At 42.4% G+C, this 13,288-nt stretch overlaps 1 long non-coding RNA gene across 1 annotated transcript; it reads right to left on the bottom strand.

Moving 5' to 3' along the window:
- Positions 1–275: 275 nt before the first annotated feature.
- On the bottom strand, positions 276–12,468 carry LOC118145131 (uncharacterized). Its single transcript, XR_004730303.3, has 3 exons — positions 12,297–12,468; positions 8,716–8,817; positions 276–542 (listed from the first exon to the last, which is right to left on the bottom strand). It is a non-coding gene; the product is annotated as an uncharacterized LOC118145131 (long non-coding RNA).
- Positions 12,469–13,288: the final 820 nt, after the last annotated feature.

Below are 13,288 nucleotides of genomic sequence, written 5' to 3'. Positions count from 1 at the left end.
TATTCCTTTCTAAAATGTATACATATTCATTAGAGAAATGTTGAAAAGTGGAAGTAAAATAGCAATAACAACTGTAGTGCGACCCCTGAATAAAAACTCATTTTATCATCTGGGTGCATTTCCGTTCACACTTCTTCGTTTGCATATTTCTGTAATTTTTAGCTAATTCTTCAGCACCTACTATGTGACACTGATCACAATCATTCACATCATTGTCTTTTTGCTTCACTTAGATCTCTGACCAGATTTGCAAGTCAGATGCATTGACTCTAATGCAAGGATGTCATTATCTCTATTTTATACAAAAAAAGATTGAGGCTTCAGGAGAATGAATGACTTGCCCAAAGCCACAATGTAAATGAGTGAGACACTTGGTGTGACTTTGTAACCCATGCATCTCCACTCCAGTGCCTTTGTGCTTTCTGCTAGGTAACTGGCTTCTTCAAATACTCTGCAGTTGAGGAAATACTCTGCCCATGCATGATTGTATCAGCACGTCACCTCGAAGCCCTGCGGGTACAGCAAGACAAGCGTTCATACACCTATTTTAGAGAGAGAGAGAAACAGAGGTCCTGAAAGGTTACTGAGTTAACATCACATACCTCGTAAGAAGAAAAGTGGAATGGAACCCAGATCTCCTGCACCTTAGCTTAATGTTTACTGCTTTACTAAGTACCGCAACCAGAAAACCTTCCTGGTTCACATACCCCAGTTTCCACACCAGAGCTCTTGCTCTTGCCAGTCCTGGCTGTGGCTCAGAACGCTTCTTAACCCAGAGTACTAGACAGCACTCTCAATCCTTCACTTGGGCTTTCCAACTGAACTCCATTTCTGCACAGCACCAGCCTTGACCCTGCACATACTGTACAGCCCTAGGCATGGCCAGGGTGTTTGCTCTGGGCTCCACTTAAATGTCCCTTTGTGCCTTCCCACTTGGACGGGAAAGAGCCTTTATTCTAACTGTTATTTGTATGATTAAAAAACCTATAAAGGCACCTATAATATCTAAGTGGATCCTTAGCAATATCAAAGAGCAGAATTTCAATAAGGGCACTGCATTAAATCTGAGCTGGCAAGAGCTCATAATAAAAGTACAGTAATGAGCAAGCTTTATGATAAAATTAATGTAATTAATTAGTGTTTGTAAAGGACTTCAAGATCACAGGGTGAAAGGTGCCAGCCAGAGGAAAAGTCATCTTGGAAATTACCACTATTATCATCTTAAGACACGGCATATATTATGCACTATATGAGCATTTCCAAGCATATATTCCTGTCCCTGCTATTACTACATTAATTTACAGTCATTTGCAAATCAGGTTTCTGATTAGCCGTGGGAACCCTTTCTGGATCTCTAAGTGGTTGTGGTTATGGCTCAGGTGGTATTTTAAACTCTGCCCTGTGATAACCTATTAGAGGGAGCAGCCCTATACCCCACACATGCTCAAGTTTGAGATTCAGATTGCAGCTGACACGCATGAGCCCTAAGGTGCAGTTCTGTACTCCATGGCAAGTCTTCTGGGGTTTGGTTTGGTTTTATTAAAAGCAGGTCTGTGAACATTTTTTTTAGTTCTTACTTTTCCAACTTTCCAGCATTCATACATTACCGTTTCTCTCTGATCCAATACTATTCCCTGAGGTTGGGACCACCTCTTTGCTGTCACTGCGTTCCCCAGAATGCATGGAACTGAGTCTGGCATGCGTTAAATCTTCAGGAATTTTGGCTGATGGGGAACGTTCAGCTCAAAGTTTCCATGTCCAAAATAAGCCTTTTATTTCTAATCATCCCAAAACTGGATTATCCTATTTGAAACCGGAATACCATATTTCTTAACTGGACCACACAATTTCTATTGAGCGTTGGAGGTATATTACAAACAATTTAAGCTAGTTTTTTTTGATAGTAAAAAGTCATACAAATGGGGAATTTGAACAATCAAGAGAAATAGGACATTTGTAGCTGTTGCTTTCCCTAAGCATTTTTGCCTTCTTGGCCGCCACCACTGTCATCATCTCAGCTACCAATGTCCTTGTTCAAAGTTCCTGAGAAGTTGAGTTTTTGCCAAGTCCATCATCAGAAAGTGAGAAGGTAATGAACTAAATCAGTTTATAATCTACAAACATGTACAGGAGACCATACACAAGGGGTGACATGGAAGAGACCCTCCTTCAGCCATACAAAACGTATGGCAAGGAGTTTCACAAGCACTCAACCTAGTGACAGATCTCCTGGCTTTGAGTTCTGACTCTGTCTTGTGTTGCTAGTGTGATCCTGAGCAAGTCACTTTCTCTTTTCCTCAATGTGCTTCTTCATGTGTCAAAAGGAGGACGGGAGAAGGAAGTGAGTAGGGATTGTACCAGATCAGGCCTGGCCAATATCATAGTCACCCTCCCCTCAACATACACGTACACACACTCACACACACACAAACACACCCCTCCAGGGTGTACTGTGGCAGACATAGCCAATCCATCACTGAGCCCTTTCCCGCTGAGCCCAATCACAGCCTCAGAATCTCCCAGACTGCCCTCAGTCACTTCTACTCCCTAACCCCATTTGCCATTTGAGAAGAAACTATGGTTCCCTTTGGCTCCAAAGATGCAAATCTGGTTGCAATTTTGCAAAATGCTGTTTCCAATAGCTTTGCAAGAAAACATCAATGTCTAAACGAATACATTTATTTGTTCCCACGAAAGCTTTTCTGGCTGCGACATTGTATGAAACTTTATAGAAATTATAATAACCTTTAAAAACGAACTAAAATACAAACATCATTATTAGAATGTTCAATTAGAAATGCAAACACACTCTGCTAAACAATCTCCAAATGTAATTGTTTAATAACAAACCATAAATTAAAGAGAAAAGTACAAAACAAAATGCCCAGGGAACAAATCGTGCTCTTTAGTTGTTGGTAAAAGCCAAGAGCTTGTTTGGGTTCTGCGAACATGCTCTCAAATGGCTTGTTCACTGAAGCTAGGTCTTATATTACACGTGGACCGTTTCTGAGCTGAGGAAATCTCAGAATATTTTCTCAACTGTTGACATTCACATATTGATATGATTTGGCTCTGTGTTGCCACCCAAATCTCTCATCAAACTGTAATCTCCAGGCGTCAGAGGAGGGGCCTAGTGGGAAGCAATGGGGTCATGGGGGCGGATTTTCCCACTGATGTTCCTGTGAGTAAGTTCTCACAAGGTTTTATGGTTTAAAGGTGTGTGGCACTTCCCCTTCACCCTCTCTCTCATGTTCCACCATGTAAAGACATGCTTGCCTCCCCTTCATCTTCCAGCATGATTTTAAGTTTCCTGAGGCTTCCCAACCATGCTTCCTGTTAAGCCTGTGGAACTGTAAGTCAGTTAACTTTTTTCTTCATAAATCGCCCAGTCCCAGGTAGTTCTTCATAGCAGTGTGAGACCGGACTAACACTCCTATCATTTTGGAAAACTAAGAAATCTCACAACAGTAGTTCTAACAAATATATTAATGTTTTATAGAATCTCACTTTTCCATAGTGTTTGTTCTATAAAGAGTTTTTGCACACACACACACCATCTCCTTACATCTTTACAACAATCTCATGAGGTCTGTGTTATTATCCTTCCTATGTACAGATGGGGAGATTGGGTCTGAGGGAAAGTAAGTCTCAGGCCCAAGGTAGGTGAGTATAAACCCAGGGTGGAACTCAGAGGTGCCTGACTCAACAGATTCATAAAGAGAAATGCAGGAAGCTGAGCCCCAGAGTCACCGATGAAGTAATAGTTCAGCCACTTTGACTTACAGAGGAGCAAGAGGAAGCACAGAAAGCAAAGGGACTTACCCAATGTCATAAAGCAAAGGAAGACCAGACTTCAAACACAGGTCAACAGAGTTCTCATCACTAAGAAGAGATGGTCATGACTACCTGGGGAAAACAGGCCCCTGGAAAGGGGATGCTGCATGCAGTGAATGCAGACACGGTAATTAAAGAAGCAGGATCTAGGAAGGACGCCCTTTGGTAGATCCGTCAAGGACATTTTATTAGAACACGGTCACGCCCATGCATTGACCTATCACGCCCATGCATTGATAGGTCACGCCCTATCAAATGTCTAAGGCTGCTCCTTAGATTAATTACAATGGAGACCCATAAGGCCCTCAAGACCAAAAATATTAATCATCTGTCTCTTTACAGAAAAAGTTTGCCAAACCATGTGTGTGGTAAGGCTGAGGTGTGAAGATCTTAATGTGGCTCAACTTTGGTAGATGACCTTGGGATTGCATGTGTGACCTTGAGCAAGTCCCTGCTGCCTCTCAGCCCTCCATCTCTCCATCTGCATAAGGTCCTGGCTTGGAAAGCATCCTTTCCAAGGCCCTATCAAATGTAACCTTCTATGTCTATTCACTCTAAATTACCCGCCCCTTGTATGCCTTATGAGATTTCTCTGGTTCCAAGACCACGTTGGATGACCAGCCTTGGTAGCTCCACGGGTAACTAGACCGAGGGGGAACAAAACAAAGGGAGCCAAATGTAGGCAAGTTCCACAGTCTGAAAGGTTCTTAGGATAAAAATGTTGGCAAGATCAAAGCTTCTGGGAAGCTATTTCTCCCATCTTTTGAAGAAAAAATAGATTTATAAAATGCTTCCATTATCTACTTTGATTCTCACTTGCCTCTGAGGCATGATCTATAATTTATAAATAAGAAAACTGCAATTCAGAGTAGAGACCAACCTAAACAGCCGAGCATCACTGGGCATTTTAGCTCACAGAGGCCTTGGTGTCCTCACCCAGCGCTCTTTCTATAAGTCACACATGACCACTAGTTGATACTGAAAGCAATTTATTTTCATATTTGAAAATATCATTATCGGCCAGGTGCGGTGGCTCACACCTGTAATCCAAGCACTTTGGACGCCAAGGCAGGCGGGTCACCTGAGGTCAGGAGTTCAAGACCAGCCTGACCAACATGGTGAAATCCCGTCTTTATAAAAAGAAAGAAAGAAAAAGAAAGAAAGAAAGAAAGAAAGAAAGAAAGAAAGAAAGAAAGAAAGAAAGAAAGAAAGAAGGAAGGAAGGAAGGAAGGAAGGAAGGAAGGAAGGAAGGAAGGAAGGAAGGAAGGAAGGAAGGAAGGAAGGAAAGGAGAAAAAGAAAATATCATTATCGATCATTTCTGTTAGCCTCAGCATAAAATGCCAGATTTGTTCTCCATGATCAACCTGAGATCTGTAAAAATAGCTTTCTAAATTGTGTCATTCTTCTGTTCTGTGCCATTGAAACTGGAGGGAGACTCAAAATGCAGAAAAATAGAGAAGTTCTCCAAATGCCCATGGTTCATGCATATATTTTGCTGGCAGGCAAGTAGCACCCTGCTCAAGGTTACCATTGGGCAGGGTGGGGAGGCTGACGCAGAATCACAGCTGCCCTCAAGGAGTCCACTGCCTAACAGAAGAGGCAGAGAAGACAACTAAGTGGCCTGCACCCAACTACAGGGTAAAAGTTGGTCAATAAGAGTGGGGTTACCCTAGCTTGGAAGCAAGACCTGGGTTTCAGACCACGGCAATGTAAGAGTAATATTTTCCCTCAGTGGTCATATTAGACCATGATCAAGACTGTTTACTGTCACCATCTCCAACTTTAGCAGCTACAAAGTAAATTATAGCTGCACTTGGCCTAAACCCTATATCTACAACTATATCTATCTATTTGTTGAGGATTAACTTAGAATTATAAGATATGCTTAGTAGTATTACCATCGTCATCATCATTATGATCATGATAATTTACATTTATATAGGGGAGGCAGTGATCATTCTCATTCTCTATTGTTCTTCCACAAAACTTAATGACTTAAAACAATAACCATGTCATTTATCTCACTATTCTGTGGGTCAGGAATTCAGACAGAGCTTGGCTAATGGGCTAATGGTTCTTTTGCTCTCTAGGCTGTTGACTGGGTTACTTGGGGATATTTGATGGGAGGCTGCTCTGGTCTGGGGAGTTCAATACAGCCATACTCACATGCTTGACACTTTGATAGGGACAGCTGGAAGACTGGGCTTGGCTGCCCTTCTCCCTACAGTCTTAGAGCCTCTGTGTGTGTCTTTCCAGGAGAATAATCAGACTTCCCACATGGAAGTTCAGGGCACCAGGAATCCCAGATGGATGCTTTCAGTCCCATTAAGGGTAGACCTGAAACTGGCATAGCATCATGTCTGCTGTATTGTAATGGTCAAAGTATTCACAGTCCATCCCAGACCTAAGGCAAGGGAAAAATAGATCCCTCCTCTGGATAGGAGAATTGTCAAACAATTTACAGCCAACTTTAGTCCATCTCAGTTTACCCTCTGGTCACAAATTATTTGCATACTCCCACACAAAAAAATACATTCTCCCCTTCCCAAGACCCCTGAAGTCTCATCCCAATTCTGCAATGCCTTAAAGCCTAACATTTTATTATCTGAATTAGGTACAGGTGTGCATGATGGGGCTTGGGTGCAAATTCCCCAAACATAGTTCTTTTCAATCGGTGGACTAAAGGAAAAAGCTACCTGTCCTCCACATATCTAATGTATTGTGTTGAAACAAAAATAGAATAATTACAAATGGCATGCTTGCTCTAATGGGGGAAAACAGGAGTGCCTAGAAATTCCTGGTCTCTGGCAGCTACAAAATTCAGCCTGGCACATGTTGCTAGTTGAGTGGGGTCCAGTAATGTTCCTTTTAAATAATTCTTCATGGCTCTTGGCTCTCCCTTCTGGATCATTCTTTATTTTCCATAGGAAATGGTTCCCATTTGCAATCAAGTAGCCTTAGTAGCCTGCTTCTGCCCTGTGTGAGTAGAAGATGAGGTATCCTAAGACTGCTTTTCATTTGATGGTGTCTCTGTCACTGTTTGCCCACACTGGCAGTGCTTCCACCAATACAATTATTGTAGAGCTCTGTGGGTTTTCTATGACTCTCATTAGGGATTCGTGTTAGTCTGTTTTGCCTTTGCTCTAAAGGAATACTCAAGGCTGAGTAATTTATAAGGAAAAGAGATTTATTTGGTTCACAGTTCCGCAGGCTGTACAAATATAGCACCAGCATCTGCTTGGCTCCTGGTGAGGCCTCAGGAAGCTTTTAGGCATGGAGAATGGGAAGGGGAGTATGCACGGCAAGGGAAAAAGAAAGAAAAAAGAGGGCCCAGACTTTTTTAAACATCCAGATCTCATGCGAACTCATTACCATGGGGAAGGCACCAAGCCATTTATGAAGGATCGGCTCCCATGACTCCAACACCTCTTACTAGGCCCTCCTCCCACACTGGGTATCACATATCAACATGAGATTTGGAGAGGACAAACATCCAAAGCATATAAGGTTTGCACCATTAGATTAAAATTATAGTCACCTTTCTTTCCAAGAGAGACTCTAAAAGGGACTCTACCTTCATAGAAACCTTTATGTCCAGCTGAAGAAGTCTACTAGGCTATGCCTTTAAAATCTTACCAGTTACATTTTTAAATCGTACTGACTTTTCAAAAAAAAAAAAAAAAAAAAGGTGGGAGGGGGAAAGATGGGTGTATCTTAGAGCCACATCTTTAATATCTTTATACCAATAGGCCCGTGGATTCGGTCTTTGCCCTGAGCCCACCTCTTCCACTGAGGACTTTTTGCTGACTAGAAAGATTGCCCTGGCTCTTGATATTTCCTCTAAATTCTGCTCAAAATGGAACAATTTTTCCTTAGTTCATCTCTGTCTTCTTGTACCTTACCCTATGCCACTAGAAGAAGCCACTTGATGTTTTCAGCATTCTGCCTGGAGATGCCTTTAGCCAGATTCACAGCATCCTCCATTGTCCCTCCCATTATCCACGTTTCTACCAATAATAGTTTTTCTCGTCTGTCTGCCAATTCTTTACTTGGGGGCTCTTTCCTCCAGTCTCCAGTAATGCTTTCCTCATCACCCAGGAAGCTCTCACCCAGTTTCCTCAAGGCACTTCCAACCCAGGCTCAAGAGCAGAATTTGAGTCTACCTCTTGAAAGAAGAACTGACAAAGAATTGATGTGCAGCTTATTAAAGTGGACCAAATATGGCCCGAGAAGGACTCTGTGCTTCTGTATTTGAGTCCTTGTGGGTGAACTGCAACCTAGTTTAATAGGAAGACAAGATCGAACACCTAACTTCAGAGTTACCTGTAACAGTAACTAAGTCTTGGCCATTCATACACTGCTGGCCATACTTCAACCAGCAGTCATACTTCAACCACTCGTACACTGCTGAGTGTTCAAACTGTGTTCCAATAAGGCAAACACCGAGCTGAAGCCAATCCAGTGGTTCCGTACCTCACTTTTGATTTCTCTACTTCATTCTCCCCCACTTTCTTTTGTCTATACATTTTCCACCACGTGGCTGTGCTGGAGCCTCGGAATCTGCTGTGATTCTGGGGGCTGCTAAATTTGCAAATCATTCATTGCTTAACTAAACTCTTTTAAATTTAATTCGGCTGAAGTTTTTCTTTCTTCAATTGTTAACACATCACAAGGGTTAGATCTTGACATGCAGCTGCTTGAGTTCGAATCCTATTTCTTCTGCCTACTAGCTGGTGTCATCTTTGCCAACCTATGTGTTGTTCTATTTTACCTTCTGTAAAATGGGTATAATAATAATTCCTACTTTACAAGTTGCTGTGAAAACTGAATGAGTAGCATTTTTGCCTTTGGACCTTCCATTTAGTTAAACAAATACTCACTGAGGTAGTGGATACATGCCGGGCACCATGCTGGGTGCTGAGATGATGGAATGATGAAGAAATGGTTCATTCTTCGAGGTGCCCTTCATCTAATGGAGACATCTATGATTAGGAAATAACCATTATTTATTTGATTTTAAGCAGGTAAAGCTGAGTCTCAGAATGTGAGTGAATTTCTCAAAAACGTGAAGTTGATTCACAGGTAAGGACAGTGGTAGTGCCAATGCTGGTAACCCACACCACCTCCACAGCCCCACTTTCCTCTCTGGCTAGGAGGGGCTCAGTTTCACTTCCACTTCCTCCACTGAGTCACTGGCAACTATTTCAGGAAGTATTGCAAGGTTAAATAAAGACATATCTTTAAAGAATTTTTATATATTTTATTCATAAAATGTATGAATAATATACATATATTTAATTCAATGCATGTTATAATTGATCCACACTTACACATTTAGGATTCATAATTATTTAAATCATGTCTTGAGATGACCATTTATTGCATTTAAAAATTTTGCAGGCTACCCAAAATAGATGTCACTTTGACATAAACTTCCCGATTTCTAAATCTTGCTTCCATAATGCTCAAGGCGAAAAATTTCATCTAAATATTATTGAATTCCAGCACGACATTAGCATGCAGAGATATTTACAATAACAGAGCCATTACAACTCAATCAAAAGCTGATTTCAGCCAGAATTATGCAGAATTAAATCTTGCAGGATTCAAATTATTAAAAATCAGAGACTCAATAAAGTGTGGTCTGGAAGTCCCATTTATCAAGGGAGTCGAAGTGCCTCTACAGTTATAGTGACTTTTTCATATATATTCTGCAAGAATTTGCATGCATTTTAAAAGATCAGAGTTTAATTCTTATGGAATTCAAGTAACTATGCTATATTTATAAGGCAATGGAAGCCAGCTCGGAAACTGTTCTCTGGTTTCTTTCTGTATCTCACATTTTAAATGCATTGGTTTTTATATCTGGTTCCCACTGAGTAGAAAGATCCACAATGAGGCCACAAAAATGGAGAGAACACCTTACTCCAATAAAGGCCAAATCAGGGTGCCATCGAGGTAGTCACAAGAAACCCAAAACCATTTATAAAGCTTAAAATGCAACCAACACATTAGAAAACTCCCTCTTTTGCTGGTTTGATCAAACCAAGACTATTTATTTACCTACCTGTTACATTCTCTCTCTCAGAACATTTCATCTGAATAGACAAAGAGTAAATTTCTAAGAAAGTAGAAAGGAAGAGAGACAGAGAGATACAGGAGAGAGGAGAGAAGGGGAGGGGAGGGGAGAGCAGAGGTACATCACCATGAACCTTAATGTCCAGGAATCCAATTCTCTTGACAAACAGCATTTATTTAACATCATTCTGTGCCAAAGACAGAGATGAATAAGGCAAGTTTTGAGCCTGCCAGCCCCTCGCAACCTAGCTGGGATGACTGAAACATGAATAGATATTGGCAGTCTGGTATTAACGGTGACTAGACAGATATAGATGAACATTCATATCATTCAGGAGTACAATCAGCTGAAAATTATTAAAAATGAAGTCTGCCAACAGGCCACCCAGGCATAGGACAGTCACTTGTTACTACACTAAAGAATCCAACTGTCTCTCTACCCTCTACTAGGTCATTCTTCGTGTGTGAGTTTCCATTCTCATGCATTTTGCCACTTGGTTGCAAGAAGGCTGCCTCACTTACAGATATTCCACCTGCATTCCAGCCGGAAAAATGGGGAATGAAAAAAGTCAAAGGAGGGACACCTTGCCAGAAATTCTGTCTGCACTGACAAGAACTCTGTCACATGAGAGCCCTTAGCTGCAAGATGGTCCGAAGAAGTGAATTTTCAATAAAGATGAACAGAAAATGGGTGTTAGATAGGCAACCAGCAATGTCTTCCATGGGTCAATAGAAGCATAGAGGGAGAGAGTCCAATAAGCTGAAATGGAGGGAAGATGATATCAAAGGTTTCTGAGAATGTATATTGTTGGAGAAGAAGCCATTTTAGTCAGATAAAGAGAAAGGATTTCAAGAGAGGCAATGCTCAGCCAAGCACTTCACTTTAAAGGCATAAAGAGCACTGGTGTGTTGAGTTCTCATGTGCCCCGCACTGTGCATGCCTCACTACATTTCCTGATTACAGTAGTCCTATAGTCTCTGTATTTTCCTGATGAAAAAACTAAGGTCTGAGACAATTACGTGATTTGTCCAAGGTCTCACGACCAACGCTTGTCATGCAAGGTGGTCTTTAAAGGTGGCCTCACTTCCTAGTCAGCCTGGCTAGAATGTGGGAGATAAATTAAAAGGAGATAAACCTCTGCAGGGAGGCAAGATGTGACTCTTCCCCTGCCAGGTTTTTCATTCCACAGTTAATAAAAAGTCATGAATGCCTGGGAAGCACCAGGGACCATACTGGGTATGGTGGCACAGAAACAAATGAAGTGCAGTCCTGGCAATGTACGGAGGCAAACACATTGAAACATAATTCACAAATAAGGTCATGGGTTCTGAAGGGCCTGGGGAGTTTCCCTGAGCAGCCCCTGACCAAGGACAGTCATTCTGCTAGGGCTTGCTGCCACACCCATTCCAGGCACCCACGTCCTGACCCTACGTGACAGTGGTCCACTGAGTCTTGCTCCTCTTCTGATCTTTAAAGGATGACCTCGGCTAGGCTTTCATGAAGGTGGCAAAGGGAATCAGTGAAACATCCTCAGAAAAATGACCCCAAAGCCTTCAGCAGAACTCCCTATGCAACAGTTACCATCCCTTGCTCTCTAGGTTCTAGACTTTGCTCTCCAATCTTCCCAAAAGATGTTAATAAAACCCTGTCTCTGCTGAGCCTGGGAGCACCTTCCTCCAGGCAATTTTGGTTTTCTAAAGAAGCCTTTGAGTAAGGTTTGACGCCTGTGCCAAGTAATGAGTCCAACTCTTTATGCACACAACCTCACTCAAGTGGACCCTGTGCGCATTATTTTGCACAGGGGTGTAGAGCCATACTGTAGGTAATTCTTAGTCATTCTGACCACAGTGCCTTTAAGTTCAGGCTTCTGCTGCTAAATGTGCACGTGGTATTTCTCTCACCCTCAATCTCTTGGTCTCCCTTCCCACTTTTTTGGTAACTCTGAAGATGCTGCCGTCAGGGAGACAGGCCTCTTTGCTCCTGTGGTCTTAGAGAAAACCCCAGAGCCTCTGCTTCTCTGCAGAGGCTGCTGATATGTCTGATTGGCAGGAAGATAGAGTTCCAGCTTGGACCCGGAAAAAGAAAAGGAGCTTGCCAGTGGGGCAGAAGCTGTGGACTCAGCGATGCTCATTACAGATCTGTCAGACGGCTCTCCTGGATAGTGTCTCACTCACTGCATAAGGTAACTGCAGGGAGGCTGTAGCGGCCAGAGGGATGGAGGGGTCAACATCCCACCAACATCCAGCCCAATGCCAGGCACACTGAGCCCTCAGAATATGGTGCCAATGATGAGACAACATGGACTGACTGCTTCTTTCTCTAGAACCTTCAGAATGCATGGCAGTCCCAGCTCATGTGTGTGAGGAACTAGGAATACAATACCTGAACATGTTTCCTCCTTTCCTTTGACCACCAGAAAGCTTGAAACCTGTGTTGAGATCTTTCTCTACCAACTTTAGAGAAATATATGTTAAAAAAACATGCATTTGTGGCAGCACTATTGCTCTGCCAATATCTTCCCTTCTTCCCCCAGCCCCCACTGTGATGCTTCTCCAACCCATTGGTTTGGGGCTTGGCCTTGTGATTTGCTTTGACCAATGGAATGTTAGAAAACACATCTTAAATAGAGGCCTCTATGATGTGGGCATTTGAACTCAAGCCAGATTCCAGGAGAACACACCCTTGGCCTCTGGTCCAAGGAGAATGACAGACATACAGACCTGGACACACCTGAAGCCCAGAGCCAGGCCCAGTCAACCCAAAGTCTGATAACACGATAATAAGTTTCCTCTCCCCATGCCAGCTGATCTACAAACCAAGGAACAAAATAAATAAGTGCTTGTGAGTGTCACCCACTGAGTTATGGGGTGGCTTGCCATGCAGCTGTATTGCGGCAACACCTAATCCAGACACTGTCACCTCTGCTTTTCTTACTACACACTCCCATAGTAAGAGCTTTTTGAAGAATCGTTATTTCATTAAGTAGTTTGTTCATTCACTCACTAATTTAACACATGCTCATTGAATGTCTAAGGCACCCGGCACTGTCCCAGGTGCTGAGGACTAAGCACAAAGAAGGCAGGCAGGGCCTGTTCTTCCAGCACTTTCTCTCTAGTGGATTTGCAAGTGGCGTCAGCTTCTTTTCCAAGTGCTGCTGACACCTGTCCTCATGAATGTCTTCGCTTTCTCATCTCAAATGATTCACTAGATGAGAAAAACAAGCTTTTATCTCACGTGGGTATGGGGAAGGGAACAGTTCCTCCAGAAAGTCGTGAGAGACTCAGCAAGTCACAGTTAAGAAGCATTGGAAGCTCATTCATTTTGCAAAATAAAAAAAAAAAAAACTTAGTACTGAACTCTGTTGACATCTCTAA

Source organism: Callithrix jacchus, chromosome 8, assembly GCF_049354715.1.
Source record: "Callithrix jacchus isolate 240 chromosome 8, calJac240_pri, whole genome shotgun sequence".
NCBI lineage: Eukaryota > Metazoa > Chordata > Mammalia > Primates > Cebidae > Callithrix > Callithrix jacchus.
The sequence above is the reverse complement of the archived record's forward strand: the minus strand, read 5'-3'. Positions and strand labels throughout refer to the sequence as shown.